Genomic DNA, 18,512 nt, shown 5'->3' with positions numbered 1-18,512 from the left:
TATGCCTCGGATTTATTCTAACACGTTGCACCCTACCCGGCACGCGGCGGCGCCCGTTAGCATCGTCCCGGTGTCCTTGCCGGCCAGTTCCACCTTCCCTTGTGCAGCGGCTCGCTCATTCAGGTGCAGACTGGTATGGGGCGGGGTGGATCTGGGGCTCTGTTCCTAGGTCCGATCGATGTTGGATGGGGCACGAGGTGGGGTCGACCGGTGGCTTCAGTGGGCGGTAGCTGCTCGCTCCTGCAGGTCGTATGGGGGCGTGAGCAGGCGCGAGCCGGAGCGGCGAGGCAGGGGCGAGTGCATGTCCACGAAGGCGGCGCCATGGTTGCCTTCTCCCCTATTGTTCTAACTGGCGGCATGGGGGCCTTCTGGTTTGTTTGGTTAATGGAGGTGGTCCTAGGGTTCTTCTAGTGCCAAGACGGTGTTCTGCTTGCTGCCGACCCTCATTGATCTACCCGTTGACAAGTTTCGGAAGGCTCCGCCAGAGATCTCCAATGGCGCTTGATGCCTGTAGATTGCTTGATCAGATGGGATTCAGTCGTCCGTGGCCCTATTTCAGCCCGTGTAGCTTTAGGAGGGCGTGGCGTGAAGCTTCGTTGTCTATGACATTACGGGACATGTCGGTATTGCAATTTTCATGCCGAAGACAATGACGGAGTACGTCTTGGTGGCTGAGGTCAGAGGCCTAGTAATGGTCGATTGAGTTGTCCAGACGATGAGGATTTTGCTTGGTGTTTCGTGACTCATAGCAGCGGCAGCGGCAAGTTGGGCGGCAGCATAGGAGGAGTACAAAGTTTAAGCAAAGGCACTGCTCGCAACCTATAAAAAACACCCACTTCCCTCGCCACTCGCATCACAGTCACAGACCTACTTGACTTACTCACAGTCATTAGCTAGCTAGCGAGTAGGCACACAGCCCTGCCTCATTTTGATGCGCTTCATTTTATTCTTGTGTAGAGATGAAGGCTCGCGTGGTGACACTGCATCATAAATACCTATGTACGCTATTGGCGTGATAAAAGATATGAATGAGCGGCATCAGAAAATTTGCGGATGCGAATATTTCCTTTGTCGGCGGGATAACAGTAGAAGAAATGGCCATCCTGGTCTGTCAAGGAACGTTGTTGTATGCCTGTTGGCCTTGTTCTGCTGGTATCGAGTGCCTGCATGCATAGGGGACGTTGTATTAGGAACCCGTCACCACCGTACCAGCTTGGCAAGATGCGTACGGGCAGATGTGCCAATGGGCTGTGTCAATCACTGAGCTTCTGAACTTTACGTGTGTGAGAGTAATTTGTCAACTAATTAACACCCAGTAACGCAAAGAGAAAAATATGTTCAACTGAAATAAACAGTAATCCTGTAGACTAATACAACAATTTGCACTGAAATAATATATTAGTACAAAACAGCTAGACATTGAGCCCAAAAAAGTTGGACGCCGATAAATGCCACACGTGTGGGCGCTAGGGGGTTTGCCCACACATTTTGTGTGGTGTATAAGAGGAACAGCCCACACACCCACGTGTGGGCAAAAAAATAATGCCCACACACCTTTTTTTTCCCTCCCGATCTCTCTCACACGCGTGCGTGTGGGCGAAATAGATAACGCCCACACGCCCCGTACGTCAGGCCTCGTACCTCGTGGTCCCGCACGTCCCGCGTACAGTCACCGCGCGTCCCGCAGTCACTAGTAGAAAACAGGGCATTGGTTCGGCCCTCGTAATACCATTAATCCCGGTTCGCTCACGAACCGGGACCAAAGGAGGCAACTGTCCTGGTTCGTGAGCCCAGGGGGCCGGCCGGGCCACGTGGGCCATTGGTCCCGGTTCGTCTGGACCTTTTGGTCCCGGTTCCACGCACGAACCGAGACCAATGCGCCTCGCCCCTGGCCCATGACCATTAGTCCCGGTTTGTGCCACAAACCGGGACTAAAGGGTTGGTCCTCGTTGCGGTCAGAGTTTAGTCCTACCTCGCCAGCCGAAGGGCGCTCACACCGGTTTATAAGCCCGTCCCTCTCTGCCTTGTTGAGCTCCTCTCAAAGTGAAAATAGATGCCCTTATACAGGGAATTTGACCTAAATTCAGAGTAAATTTCTTTGAAATTCATAAAAATGTATTATGAATTTAGGTTGAATTCTCTCTATAGGCGCATCTATGCTCATTTTTTTATGTTGGGGTTGGCGATCTTTACAGACTTTTTGTGTGTTGAATATGCACTATTCAAAATCAGTCTCTGCTTTGAATGGTTCATTTTGAACACACAGAAAGTCTGGAGTCCAAATAAGTTCAAGAAAATGAAATCCCTTTGTAACAGATGAGTTTTTGTCCGAAACCCTGATACTTCGAAAGAGATTGTCCATTTTGTTCACGAAGTGCATCCAGTTTTTGCCGTAACCCTCTCAACTTTTTAGCACATGTTATGTAGGTGAAATGATGATACCATGCCAACTTCCAACCTTTTCAGAGATCATTTGTAGGACTTTTCAATTTCAGGGTCATTTAGCTCAAAACAATCCGTCACTGCAGGAAAAATAACAAATGATGTTAGAAAGGGTTGAAAATTGATGATGTGGCTTTGAATGGTGCATTTTGAACACACAAAAAGTCTAGAGTTCAAATAAGTTCAAGAAAATGAAATCCCTTTGTAACAGATGAGTTTTCCTCCGAAACCCTGATACTTCGAAAGAGATTGTCCATTTTGTTCACGAAGTGCATCCAGCTTTTGCCGGGACCCTCTCAACTTTTTAGCACATGCTATGTGGGTGAAATGATGATACCATGCCAACTTTCAACCTTTTCAGAGTTCATTTGTAGGGTTTTTCAATTTCAGGTTAACTTGAAATGCTTTTCAATTTTAGGGTCTTATAGCTCAAAATAATTAGTAAATGCATGAAAAATAACAAATGAAGTCAGAAAGGATTGAAAAATGATGATGTGGCTTTGAATGGTGCATTTTGAACACACAAAAAGTTAGGAGTTCAAATATGTTTTAAAAATAAAATCCCTTTGTAACAGACGAGTTTCCGTATGAAATCCTGATACTTTGAAAGAGATTGTCCGTTTTGTACACGAAGTGCATCCAGTTTTTGCCGTAACCCTCTCAACTTTCTTGCACATGCTATGTGGATGAAATGATGATACCATGCCAACTTTCAACCTTTTCAGAGTTCATTTGAAATGCTTTTCAATTTTAGGGTCTTATATCTCAAAATAATCAGTAAATGCATGAAAAATGGTGCATGAAAAATAACAAATAAAATAAATAAGTAATTAGAAACAAAATAATATAAACTTTATTAAAATATATAAGTAGAAACAAAATAAAATAAACTTTAATAAAATTTATGAAACTAAAATTAACAAAGTATTTTCTGTTCAAAACATTATAAGAAACCTCTAGTATTATTGAAACTAAAATTATATAAAATTGATGCAACTAAAATTATCGAAGTATTTTCTGTTCAAAATCATTAAAAGCAAAAAGAATTTTCATAAAGAATTTTTTTTGTTAGAAACTTTAATAGCAAAAATAATTATCATAAAGTAAAATAAATAAGTAATTAGAAACAAAATAAAATAAAATAAATAAGTTTTTGTTGTAAGTAGAAACAAAACAAAATAAATAAAGCAAAAAAGAAAACAAAAAAACAGGCAAAAAATAAAAAATATGCCACCTACTGGGCCACCACGGCGTGAATACGACTAGGAACCCATCGATGGGCCCGTAAGCCCGTCAGGCCCGCAGAAGGCCCAGTAAGCCCATCAGGCATAGCAGTGACTATTAGGCCCGTAAGCCTGCAATGGAGAGGAGCTCGAGAGGGGTGCGGCAGTGGGGCTTATAAACCACTGCGCGCCCCTCTCAACTAGCGAGGTGGGACTAAACTTTCGACGCGGGCGCTGCAGCACAAGGCCTTTGGTCCCGGTTGGTGGCACCAACCGAGACTAAATGTGTGCATTGGTACCGCTTCGTGGCACTAACCGGTACCAATGCCCCCCCCCTTTAGTCCCGGTTGGTGCCACCAACCGGGACCAAAGGTCGCCGCTTCCCGCCCTTTGGGCTGCTGAAAAGAGGCCTTTGGTCCCGGTTGGTGGCACCAACCGGGACTAAAGGTCGCATTCGTCCCGGTTGCTGTTACGAACCGGGACCAATGCTTCGTCTATATAACTAGCAGCTGTGAAAATTTTCATTCAGTTCGCGTCTTCCCCGCCCCGACGACGCAGCCAGGCTGCCCCTCTGCGCCTCGCCGTCGCTGTCGTCGCCCTGCCTCCGACGCCGTCCCGCGCCGCCCAGACGCCGTCCCACGCAGCCCAGACGCCGTCGCTGCCCCGCGCCCCCTTCCTCATCGTCGCCCGTCGCCGCGCCCCTCACCTCCGCCCCCTGCCTCCTCGTCGCCCGTCGCCGCGCCCCTCACCGTCGCCGTCGCAACCTCCTCGTCGCCCGTGGCCGCGCCCCTCACTGTCGCCCCCGTGCCCTGCCTCCTCGTCGATCGACGCCCCCTTAGTGAGCTCATATGAATTTTCTTAATTTAGATGTGTAGTTAATTCAGATGTGTAGTTTAGATATGTAGTTAATTGAGTTGTTGTAATTTGTTCATAAATGAATATGCAAAAGTTAGAATTTTTTCTGTTCATAGATTTTTTTGTGATATTATTGTCGAAAATGTTTGTGTGTTCATATATATGCAAAGAATATGTCAATTTTTTTCATAGAATTTTTATAATTTTTTTCGGTTGTAATTTTGTTCATAGAATTTTTATCTTGTTCATAGAATTTTTATGATTTTTTCTGTTGTAATTTTGTTCATAGAATAAGAAGAGAAAGTGTTTAATAGAATTATTTAGAAAAATAATAAAACTAGTTAAACTAGTTTATTTTTAGTAAGTACTACTTTATTCTATTTATAGTAAGTGCTTAATAGTTAAACTAGTTGATTTAATAAAACTAGTTTATTTTATTATATAAGTAGTTTATTTTTAGCAAGAAAATTAATAGAACTAGTTTATTTTTTTTAGTTAATGCAATTATTCCCGCATCGACGTCGACGATGTCAATCCCGCATCCTTGTCGTCGACTCGGCGGAGGAGGCCGGCTTGATCAGAGGGGCATGTCCGGGACTGGCCTCCGCCGGGCTGGTTTTGGGAGGTGCTACCTTCCGGGGGGCGTAGGTTGGTGAGGAGCCAGCCCGTCATTGACCCGATCCTTGTTTGGTGGCGGTCGCGTGGGCCAGTGATGGTGCCTAGGCTTCCGGACACCGCGGAGGTGGTACGTCACCGTGTCAGCAAGGAGGACGAGCACGTCCGTCGCTACATGGGTGCGTTGGAGTGCAGGTTCGACAATACCTGACAGGTTCTTCAGGGATATCACTGGAGCTATGATCCTGTGATGGTTCCTTCTCTTTGGATATACACCGCCCGCGCCGATACCCGTCGGGCGCTACGGTTCTAGCTGTACTAGCGATGCTATATGTATGATAGTATTCGAGGTGTATTAGTGATAATATTCGATGATGTACGGACGCATGGAGATGATGTAGTTTTGCTTATAATTGAATGCATCCTAATTTGAATACTACTTTATTTTGTGATTTGATTTTGCTTATTGAATGCTCAAATTGGAAAACTACTCCTACTTTGAATGCTAAAATTGGAGAGCACTATGCAAGGCGTATGCATATGATTAGTTGATAGCTTATAGGGTTTTTGTTGAGCTGAGAGTTTTCAAGAAAAGACTCAACAAACCGATAGTCAACCCGTGATGAATAATAATGATCTAACTTAGGGATTTTAGTACATATATTTAATTGTAGATGTTTAATATTTGAATTATGAACATAGGAAATGTCGTACTCGGACGACGAAAGTCTCCCGTGGGAGTGCGACTGGTGCCACGACGACCGAGGTCTGTGCGACAGGCCTCTCCTGGACGAAGATCGGCGCTTCAGTATTAAGCTGGAGGAGACCTTCGATGTTGAAACGGTACGCACCGACGACACGTGTTATTTTTTCGTAATTAAGCACGACTTCAACTATTTCAACGTGTACTTTTCATCTTTTACAATTCGATTAGCTTATCCCATGCCATGCAAGACGCTATGTCTTGGAGAGGATGGGTTTTGAAGACCATAAAAGTATGGAAACAAAGAAAATTCACCTAAGGACCCATCATGATATAGATTTTGAAGTAAATCTGTATAATTCTGAGAGCGTAACCCATTTTGGTTGCAGAAATTGGGAACCATTTTGCAAGATGTATGGTTTTGATGAGGGTATGCTTGTCACCATGGATCTTGGTGATCCTAACATCGAGCAAGACAATACGGACATTTGGGTCCTTGTTGATACGCCTCCAGTTCTACCGCTATGTGAGTTTCTCAAACATAGTTATTAGCTAATTTATATTTTCATTTTAAAATAGTTGACAGATTATTTTCATTGACAGCTTATTTTGATTGTTCAAACAATGTGCGGAACATGGTAGACAGAACCTACTACACCGATGGCTCTGAGTTAACTTATAAGGAGAAAACTCATCTGGTCGAATTTTGTACTGATCTTGAAAATTACAATATCTATTATAAAACTCCTCCACATTATGGTCAATACGTGCCACTAGTGCACGCGTTGAACTACGATAACTACTATGGAGATACCTTGGTAAGATTTCTTACTATTACGACATCCGTGCATCTTTTGCATACTTCTAAAACTAGTACATCATTGCTAACTATGAAGTTATTACTATGTTTTTCGACAGATAATCCCAGAGGATTGTGTGCCTCATTTGATGTATCAGAATGGTAGCCTTGATGTTTTGAACATACAACCAGGTCATCCTACGAATCTCAACTGTCCATACCGGATTTCTAAAAGAAGTGGAGACATGAAAATCAAAGAATGGAAAAAATGTATGGACAGTCGCAAGGAGGTTCTTGGAAGCAAAAGAAAGCGAAGCGCAAAAATTGGAGACAGGATGATCTCCATTCTCCATAATGGAGAGTCCGGGTCTATATTGTTTTATGCTATTTTACCTTAAAGAGGGTATTTAGGTCCTACCTAATACTGATGATCATGTGCTAAGAACAATTAAGTAGGGTTGGTTCGATGACTATGAGGATGATGATCGTATGACTTGTTATTAATAACGAGTAGAAGTTGTATGATGATGATTAGTAGGACTTGTTATTATGATGATGCATGATGCGGGCATGAAGAGTTATTATATATCAGTTATTATATATCTCTGTTAGCTAGCTTACACACCCTAAATTACCCCCTAAACCCTCCCCCCTTTCAAAAAACAAAAACCCCAACCACTGAAATGCTGACGCGTGGATGCTTTTTGGTCTCGGTTGGTGTCACCAACCGGGACCAAAGGCCCTCCTGCCTGGGCTGGCCGCAGCGGCCACGTGGAGGCCCATCTGTCCCGGTTCGTGTAAGAACCGGGACTAAAGGGCTAGGGCATTAGTAACGACCCTTTAGTCCCGGTTCAACAACCGGGACAAAAGGCCCTTACCAACCGGGACAGATGACCCTTTTTCTACTAGTGAGGTGCCATGGTTCAGACCCTCGTCCATGTTTGCTTAACTGCAGTTGCCATGTCGCTGAACTTCGGTTGCCATGTCGGACAACTACAGTTGCCATGGTTGCTCAACTGCAGTTGCCATGTATGGTCTGGTCTACTGCAGTTGCCATGATTTCAAAACTTTAGGAGTTGCCACCCACTAAACACTAGGCAGTTGCCATGTAGCACTACAAAAAGGCATGGCAAAAAAACATGTTCGGGTAAAAGAGAGAGTTGCCATGTGCTCACAAGCACGCTAGGGCAGTTGCCATGTAAAAAGAAAGAGTTGCCATCTTCTTACGTGCACGCTAGGGCAGTTGCCATGTACCATGCAAAAACACATGGCAACTCGGGTAAAAAGAGTTGCCATCTACTTACAAGCAAAGCTAGAGGCAGTTGCCATGTACCTGTAGAAACACATGGCAACTGCAAGCTTGGGGTGTGGGCTAGGAGACGGGCGTGTGGGCGAAGTGATAAACGCCCACACATCAGCCCCCTCTGCGTGAAACTGGTGTGTGGGCGAATTGCTAAACACCCACACACCAGCCCCCCGTGTGGTGAAAAAAGGACGTGTGGGCGACCGGATGAATGCCCACACACCAGCTTAGTCCTACGTGGCACACAAAAATTGCTAGAACGCACCAAGATTCGAGCAGAATTGGTTGGACGAGGATCCATGCGTGTGGGCGAGTTGCCAGACGCCCACACGTGTGGGTGTTAGACTTTTCAAAAAAGTTTTAAAGCTCAAGGCTAGTTACAAATGAAGATGGAGCGAAACCGATTTCAAAAATATGAATATCTAAAAATATGAATATCTAAGAAAATTGATGAATTTGTATGCTAGACGATACGGACTGTTCGTTGTGCAGTTAAGAGAAGGTTTGAGAGACGGATTTGGAAAACATTAATACCAAGCTTTCACGTTGAACTACTAGAGTCAATTTGGGTGGTGGTCAGGTGAGAGCAAGGTCAGAAGGGAGAAGGTAGTAAGGGAAAAAAAACTGCCCCGACCCCCGAGCTGCACCCGCGAGCAACCAGGGGTATCCCTAGAGCCGCCGCCTCCTCTCCCTCCTCTCCCGGCTCTCCTCCCCACCGCCGCCACGAGGCGTCGCCGAGCAAAGCCCGGCTGGCGTAGGTGGCGGCGGGGCCCTGCTCCCTCCTCGCTCGATGTGGTGGCTGGCGCGGGATGGCCATGCGGGCAGGTGTGCCGGGCTGCAATGGGGCCCGGTGGTGCAACCGTAGGTATGCAGGACAACAACGGATTCGCTTGGCGGCGGTGTAGCGGCGCCCTGGTGACCTGCAGTGGTGCTGTGGCTGTAAAAGCCTCCCCTTCGTCGGGTGGTTGCATGCAAGACGGCTAGGCCACATCCGGCCAGATCTTGTGCCCGTGGGCGTCCTGTTGTGTGTGGGCTGCGGGTATGGTATTAGGTGGTGGTGGTCATGTTAGCGTTGCTTCGATGCGCGAATCGGCGCCGGTGACCACAAACATGGCGTCGTGTGAGCCTGCCTGGCCAAGGGCTTGGGGCTGGCTCGCCAACGACTGTTGACAGTGAGTCCTGCCCCCCCCCCCCCCCCCCCCAAGTACACCAGCCATTGGTTCGGGACACAGGTGTGGGTGCCTACCCGAGCTTGGAGACTGATGATGGGATAAGAGTAGATCGAGTGTCCCGCTCTTCCTACTGTGGTTGAGTGCATTGTAATGTGAGCGGCATACGGTAGCTTGCGATGCCGTGGTGGCGGCCCCGGATGGCGGTACGCATGGTTGCTCTTCGGCGGGCATCATTTTGTGGTGGTGGCACTCCTCCCAGGTTGCATGGGCATCGGGAGGTGTTGTTTCGGGTAGCTTGGGCGTTCTCTCTCTCTCTCTCTTGAAGGGGTGGCGCTCCTCCTGGCTACCTCATGGTGGCACGGTTGAGTTGCCGAGCGAAAGTTGTGTGCCTTGGCGCCAATGAGAGTGACACATGCGGCTACCGCGTTCTTCTTGAAACACCGTTGTGAGTTCTTTTCTCTGTGTCAAGGCTCCGGGTGAAGACCTTTGTTCGGTGTGGACTCGACAACGGCGACGCTCTGTGCCGTTCCACCTCTTGGGGGCATTGTCGTGAAGCTTAGGTGTGCTAGGTCATAGTGTGGGGGTCTTTACAAGGCAGATTCTGGTATGATTAATATGAAGCTGAAGCAAATGGCTGAATTATAACAGCTGTGGAATCGGAGCCGAGAGCTGATTTTGTGCGGTTCACAGTACAATGGGCTGAAGCGCCCATCGGTGTACGGTGTACTTCACCAGTGGAGCTGGTTCGGACGCCCACCTACCCCAGGCACTTCATGGTGAATTACGACAAGAATGCCACCGCAGCCAGCCGTCGACATAACCCGTCCCGTTTGATCACCAGTTTCTGAAAATGACCAAGGCTAGGGTTAGCCACATCAAGCGCCGCCGTCGCACAATTTATCGCCGCCACCCCTCGCCGCCACCGTCCCAACGCGGGTCGCCTCACCGGATCCACCCCTCGCCGCCTCATCCCAACTCTGGTCGCTTGCTGCCTCGCGCCAACCCCGGTCGCCTGTCATCTCACCCCAACTCCGGTCGTCTGCCATCTCCCCTCTGTCCTCTGCCGCCACAGTGAATCCACTGCGGATTCTGTTGAAGCCGAAGCCCAAACAAACAGGGCCTAGGAGGGCTACCTCACCATCTTTTATCATTCGGCTATGTTCTTTGAATGTTGCTTTATATATAAAGCGGGGTGAAATCCCATTTCAAGAGAAAGGTCAAGAGAGAGGAGAAGAAATTTATTCTGGAAACCACTTTCCCTTTCATTCCACAGGTACGCGATGTAGTTTACAACTAGTATGTAGACATCATGATAAAGCACTGAAACATCATGATTATAAGTTAAAAAAATAGAACATCATGATTGATCCCGTCTTACAAGCCTACTGGACAACTATGCACGGATAACACAGTGACAGGCTGACATCAAAGGTCACAAATATAAGTTCAACACTTACTAACACTGCCTTGCAGACTAGCAACTCTAGCACGCGCTTGCTCTGCATCAGCACTAACTCATTCGCTATCAGGTGCTCTTTACACAAAAGCAAAGAGTCAAAGATTAATCGACGCCATTTTTCTTTTACAAAAAAGGAAATTATTTACAGGCATGATCCAGCAGTTGCCGCCACAAGCTAGAAGCTATTGCCTGCATCGAAAACATTGTTTAAGATTAGCAACTAGTATACAATAATTGACAAAAAAACTTTTTGGATGGAACTTTTCAATATAAAATCAAGATAAGACAATAGCAATAAAGATTGTAGTTGCCTTTTACTTCAAATGGTTTCCTGGGAGGTAAACGTCCCCTGCTTCCGCACACTTCCATTCAGAAGGCCAGTGCAGCAGAAACAAACATGAGCTCTTCAAGCAATGTACTCGGGTACTTGACTGCAATTCCTGCACTTAACATCATTAGGCAAAGGGATCCCTTAGGCAAACCAGTCTTCAAATTAGTCCATCGTGTGCTGCTGAAGGTGTTAGAAAACAGTTCCATAGTGCCATGTCCAACCATTGGAATGGAAACTTTCTATCCATATTCCTGGAAAGACATGTAAACTGGTCGTGACACCATCTTCGACTCATTGATATTTGGATTGATGATCATTGTCCTCACCAGATGAGCTTATATTATTACTAAAACTGAATTCTACGGTTCTACCACACACCCTGGCTTCAAAATGCTCAAAGCCAACTTTAATAGGAGCATTTGGGGCAACGTAAGAGGGTCCGCAACTAAAGGATGACTTCACAAACACACATACAAACAGTTGGATCAAAAATTAGTTGTCATTATCTTTCACCAAACCACCAAGCGGCGAGTTGCCATTATCTTTTCTTTTACAGAAAAGTTGTAAACATGATTCTACAGCTAATATCACAAGCTACTGCCTGAAGAGCAGATGCTATTGAAGATTTAAGAGAATATAGGCACAATAACCAAAGGGATAACTGGGACTGCAATAATAAATATGCAACTCTGATTACATTGTCCTATATCTATTAGTAAGAGTAATACATAGCTTCCTTCCTGTATATCTATATGACAGATCTGGTGTGGCTTAGTCAAGATAATTGGGCTGGTCCGAGCGGTGGAGAAACCTGAAATCGACGTATCCAGAACCAACATCAGTAGGACTTTCCATGGCCTCCTTCTTGAGATCTCTTAAGTTCCTATGCATTATATAAAGGTGTTCAGTCAACAGTCGTTTGCTCAGTTCTTGCGCCTTGAGATTAAGATTCCACATGGCCCTCTGAGACGCAATGTCGCGAGCTGTAGGCCTTTGTCTGCTCACATCGGTATTTGCAACCTGAGGTTTCTCGATGTCATCATCTACAAACTGATTGAAAAAACAAAACGAACAGTTAATGGGAGGAGATATTATATAATCGAAAGATTCTAAGAAAGAGGGGTGGAAAATCAAAAGGCGATTCTAATGGGATGAGGTATTATGCTCACCGGCGGCGGCCCGACGTGACGAGCACCCTTTCCAAGATTGAAAGGGTTTCTGCCTCGCGGGGGCATGTCGGCGTCGGCGGTACGCTGCAGTCTGTTGAGCTCGCCGATGCAGATGCTGGCATCATCAACCTTAGCCATGGGGTCCCATACCGAGGCTTTTATGAGCTGCTCGAAACCACGCTCGATTGCATTCTTGGCCTTGAATTTACAGTAGAGAAGCTGTTGATTATAGAGGCGGAAACCAGAATGACCCGCTCGGACTTGGATCATCAGTTCGCCGCTGGATTTGAGGGGCAAGGAGGCGCGCAGACGGAACGAGATCTTATCGGGTTCACGATTCGCACAGTGCGCCTCCACCTCTTCGACGCCGGAGACATACTCCATCTCCATGGGGAGGATCAGTAAGAAGGGCCCAGTTTATGGTCGGAATCTAATCACGAGCACCACTGCGGCGGCCCAGGTAGGTGTAATCATTTAAATTGTTACTAATTGACTTTGTTTTCCCCCTATTTTTAGCTTTTTTTATTCTAACAATAAACTATTTTAGTTATTTTGCATTTTCTCTACAAAAAACAGATTTGTTTACAGCGGAAAGCATACCTTTATTTGTACTATTAATGAATGATCGCCATGTCCCTTCCAAGCTTCGGCAAAAGGGAACGAAGCTAAGCTCTGCTTGCTAATCTGTAGCATACTATTCGGTTCACCCGCAAAAAAAAAACATACTATTCGGTTGCTGACTACAAGCACATGCAATGGGAAGAACTCTACAGGCGCACCTTGGAAAAGAATTGTATGAAACCAGGTCTCACGGGTTAGCAGGTGAGACCCGCCCTGATGGATGACATGTGGCATTCACAAATCATAAAGCATCTACCCACCCTGACTTGAAATCCGGGGGGGGGGGGGGGGGGGGGGAGAGATTAGATGCTTTGTGATTTGTGAATGCCACGTGTCATCCATCAGGGCGGGTCTCACCTGCTAAATATAAGACCTGGTCTCATATAAAAAATTTCCGTGCACCTTGATCTCCTGATGGTCTAATTAACAAGTGATCTTATCCACCATACATTGAAGGCACTTCTGTGCCGGCCTCTAGAATCATTCGTGTGAGACGGGGGCTTGCCCCATACTATCCTCTCACATGTAGCCCTTTGGAACACATTTGAAGCCAACACAAATATGTTAGCATTGGCCCCAACCATTGCTCGCACAGTTGGCTACTCAATCCCTTGGGCATTGCATTTTCCACAAACGCAACGAGAATGATACACTGATATCCGGCATGGCGCTTTTACCTGAACATTCTAAGTGATGCTTGCCCGTGCACACCCATGAGTTCAACTTGGTTGGCTAATGGTTCGAGAAATCTTTTGCCATATAATTGTTCACTGGAATCTCGAATAGCCCCCTGTTGATGCTCGCACTTCGCCACCACACTCTTCCACTCTTAAGTGTACTATTCATAAATTTGAGTTCCTGGTCTTTGTGGCATTTTGTCTCTAGGTCATCCTTAATAAGATCGACAAGTAAATAATACTTTTGATTAATCCAGAAAATTTCTTTTGATACATTTGAATTTTGCTAAGAAAGGCATCCATGAAATATTGCGTTCTTTCTCTTGCACTAATTGTGGGTGGTTGTTGGTGGTAGACATGATGAGACGAACTGTCGGCCGGTCTTTCGAGTTCCTCTGGCATTGTGGTTGCAACCTTGCAAATACCAAGTGCATATTGCAAAGAGGTCCAATAGGTTCTTCCTTCCTCACTCTCATTCCAATCATGCAACTGTGTGCGTCATAAACTCCAAACAATACCAAATTCCCTTGTCGAACATAATAGAGGAGGCCACCTATAATTCAAAACATAACAACACTTATTATACCTTGTGAGACTATACTAGAAAGAAGAAACTAAGAAAAAATATATTAGGATTATATATACTGGTAAAAAAATGTGTGTTATTAACAATTTTAATTTTATGGGAACATGAATCTTCTTGATGATGTGTTACTAGTTACTACTGCAGACCTACTCTGTAATGTGCATCACCCTCTTGGAGTTGAGACAACCATCATGTTATAGTAGGTTGCGTATAAAGTCTGCTGACTAACTGGCATGAGGAAATGTGTCACCAAACAAATGTACTTCGTTCAAAGTAAATTAATTTTTCATAAGTAACTAATTTTGTTATATTTTTGCTATGATTAATGACTGAGTTATCCATGATTCCAAACGTGAAGTTTTTCATTCGTACATGCATGTTTGCCTTCCTACAAAAATTATCACATTGCAGGTTGCCATGAATCATTGACAGAAAAAAATTATGGTCATGTGCATAGTTACTGCTCATGACCTATAAGTCGCTCGCATTCATCCCACTACCCTCGCCACTTGCACCACATCACACGCCTAAGTGGAACTACTCATATGTCACTGGCTAGTTAGTGAGTAGCTAGGCTCACAATCAAAACCTCATTTTCATACAACTTATTTATTCTTTATGTGGTGATGAAAGCTCGCGAAGATGAAAATCACAATAAACAGCCGACATATGAGCATTATCGAGATAAAGATTGCAATGAGCGGTATCAGAAAATTCTTGGATGCAAACTTCCTCCATGGCGGCCAGGTAGATGGAAGGGCTCCTAATCCTGGTTTGGGTCTGCTATCTAGTGTCTACACGCACATGGAACATTGTGATTCAAACCTGTTACAGACCTCCCGGCTCGGGACACCAAGGAGAAATGATTACGACGCCATGTTCAGAAGCTCAATCACTGAGCTTGTGAACTTTGCGTGTGACAGTTGTCACCAGTTGCCTGTCCAGTGGTAGACGAGGAATCAACTACTTATGTGGGCTTGCTATCCAGCTCCACCACAATAGGACGTTGTAGTTCAAAACCAATTTGCTAGGTGACCCTAGACCCTGTAGTGGACTCACTACAGGTCAATAAAGAAGTTGCCCGTTTAAAAATAATCGGGATGCAATTGTTTCAAAAAACTTTGGTTTTAAGAAACAAAAGTTGCCTGACTACTTACTTGGAAAGAAGAAAACTGAATTGACTAAGAACAAAAAATCCGGTTCGGTTCTAAGTCTATATATGCTATCTAATGGGCCTTTTACTTCTTTCAAAGTTCTATTTAGTTTGAGCCAGGGGAGGCCCAAGTACGTGTAATCACATTTAATTAGTATTGCTCATTAATATTTTTAGAAAACCAAAATACTGGTTTTGTTTAAATAAAATGGTGTGGAGCAGCGTGTGGAAAGTAGAAGTGTCATCCAAAACCATTGTCTTTCTTTTGAGATTAGCACAATGTTCTTTGCCCACATCCAACGTGTCACGTGATGCATCACCGAAATATGTTTGTACCATCTTGTTGTGAGATCCGCGGATGTATTCTTTTATCTCTTTGCACGATTGCATGATGTGTATGGACCCTCATGGACGTGGAGCTCGTTGAAAATATGCTAGCTATAGCTGAGCCCAACACTAGAAGCTTGATCTTTTCAATGATGGATTCATTATCTCATGTGGAGTTTACAAAGCTTGATCTTTTCAATGAAGGTAAGCACCAAAGCCCTATGTATACCCACATGTTCGTCAAAAGATTCCTGTCAGACATTGAGTTATCCAACCCACTGAAAACATAGCCGGACCAACGAATGGTCAAAGAGCCCAGGCTCAATCTTGAATACCACCTCCCAACGGCATAGTTAAAATAAAGGTGGGTGGTGTGCTGAGTATAAATGAGCAGACGGGGGTGATCAGCGCAATATGCAAGATGACCCAGGGTTTTACTTGGGCTCCTCGGCTCTGGTTCCCCCTGGATTGAGTGACCCGACGACTTTGGAGGCCCTATCTTCTCTTAAAGCTTTGGCCCATCGGAAGACCTGATGATTCAGCGGTTGATGATTGCATCACTGCGCATGAGTCATCATAGGATATATGCGCACTTGGACCTATTAACACCCTCATCAAGGAGATCAACGAAAAGAGAGGCCTGCTCAATTGTTCATGTAGGGTGTTCCTCTAATATGGAGGTACACCACCTAGCGAAACATGATTTGAACTTACCTGGGGTCACTACATGTGGCTCCTGAATCGAAATGACACTTCTGTAATCCCTGCAAACTTAATTATCGACCAGTAAAGTGAAGCATGTTTCCCCTAAAAAAAGTTTTTTACGGGTTATCGCTAATTAGCTACCTACTACATATAAAAGCGAAAATGCTGAAATAACATCGGCCTCCATGGAGGCCAAATTTGAAATAATCAAAATTCATATTTGTACGCTTTAAAAAAATGAAAAACGTAAACATATACTTAGGGACATAATGCACAAGTGTATAAATTTTCAGGACGAAAGACGCGACAAAAAATAATCTGCGGCTTTTTAGTACATGCGCTATTCATCCTCAATGCCCATGATTTTTTTAACAGCTCACGTTTCAAGGTATTTCCTCCTGAAATTTTAAACACATACAGATCACTCTTTGTATACTTGTAGAATTGCTTTCAGATTTTTTTTGAAACTGAAAAGTTTAATTTTTGTATTTTTCAAAATTTTCGGCCTCCATGGTGGTTGAGCTCCAAAGCGCCCTAATCGTGTGAAAGTTGGTATAAAACTTTGCTTACTCTCTCTTAAAACAGATACTAACCTGGAAAAACAGAGAGAAAGTATATATGAAGGAGGATTATATATACTTGTAAAATTGTGTATTATTTACAATGCTCTATTTTTCTGTGGGTACTTGAATCTTCTTGATGGTGCACTATTGCGTGCCTACTCTGTAATGTGTATCACGCTCTTGAACTGGAAACAACCAGCCAATAGGTTGTGTGTACAAATTCTGCTGAGTAACTGGCAAGAGGAATGTGTCACTAAACAAATGTACTTTGTCCAAAGTAAATTAATCTATCATAAAAAAACAAATTTAGTAAAAAAGTTCTGCTACGAGTAATGACTAAGTTACCCCCTGGTTCAAAACGTGAAGTATTTCATACGTAGATGCATGCCAGCGTTCATAAAGAAAAATTGAGCTGCCGCATTGCAGGTAGCCATTAATCATTGACAGAAAGAAAGAAATTGAAGGTCGTATGCACAGGCACTGGTCGCGACCTATAAAAAGACATATCAATGTCACCCGCATTCATACAACACTCCACTCGTCACTTGCAGCGCAGTCACACAGCCACGTTGAATTACTCACATGTCACGCTAGTTAGTGAGTAGGCTCCTAATCTAGACCTCATTTTGATACGATTTACTTATTCTTTGGTGGTGATGAAGGCTCGCAAAGATGATAACGCATCATAACGGCCAACATATGCTATTAGCGTCAGAAACATATGAATGAGCGGCATCAGAAAATTCTCGGATGCAATCTTTTTCCATGGCAGTCATGTACCAGTAGAAGAAACAGTAATCCTGGTCTACGTTGTGAATCAAACCTGCTACAGGCCTACCGGCTTGGCCCACCATGGAGCAAGGATAAATGCAGGATGTTCACCAGCTCAAAAACCGAGCTTGTCAGATTTACGTGTGTGAGACTTCACCAGTTGCCTGTCCGGTGGCAGCAGAAGGAACAGCTACCTACGTGGGCTTGCTATCCAGCTCCACGAAAAGAAACGTTGTAGTTCAAAACCAATTTGCTAGGTCGTCCTAGCCCCTCCAGTCGACTCCAGGTGAAGAATGAAGTTTTGCCCGGTTAATTTTTTTTTTGGAAAAGGAGGAGATCCGGCCTCTGCATCAAAACGATGCATACGGCCACATTTATTAAAAAGCAAGTAAGTTCGACAGAGGTCTTGAAGTCTCAAACAAAAGAACAAAAGATGCCCACAAAGAGCAGAAGATAGACTTAGACCCGATGGATTGGGATATATAAGCTTATTCTTCTAACTGGATTGAAGCCACAACCGGCTGGCAAAAGTAAGATAGGAAAACTAATTGCCTATCCTATTACATAACCGCCATCCAAACCGGTTGAAAATAGCCTGCGCTACCATCTCACATCGGATAGGTCCAGTAACCAAACGCTCACTGGCCTGCGTCGGAGTGAGTAGCGACCACATACGGATCAACACAGTGGCTCGGAAGATAACCTGCAAAAAATGAGTATTTGTTGTTCTGATAAAGACCAAATCATTTTTGCAGTTACAGACTGCCCATAATAAAGCACAAACTCCTACACGAATGTGTCTCGCTGTTTCGGAATCTATCACGTCAAGCCACGTCCCAAATAACGTGTTGATATTATTTGGAGGAGTAATATTAAAGGTTATGTGAACCGTCCGCCAGAAAATTTTAGCCAGCGGGCAATCAAGAAAGAGGTGTTTGATGGATTCATCCCGGTCACAAAAACTACATCTTGTAGATCCAGTCCAGTTGCGTTTTGCCAAGTTGTCCTGTTGGGGATCGTAGCAGAAATTTAAAATTT

This window comes from Aegilops tauschii, chromosome 5, assembly GCF_002575655.3.
Source record: "Aegilops tauschii subsp. strangulata cultivar AL8/78 chromosome 5, Aet v6.0, whole genome shotgun sequence".
NCBI lineage: Eukaryota > Viridiplantae > Streptophyta > Magnoliopsida > Poales > Poaceae > Aegilops > Aegilops tauschii.
The sequence above is the reverse complement of the archived record's forward strand: the minus strand, read 5'-3'. Positions refer to the sequence as shown.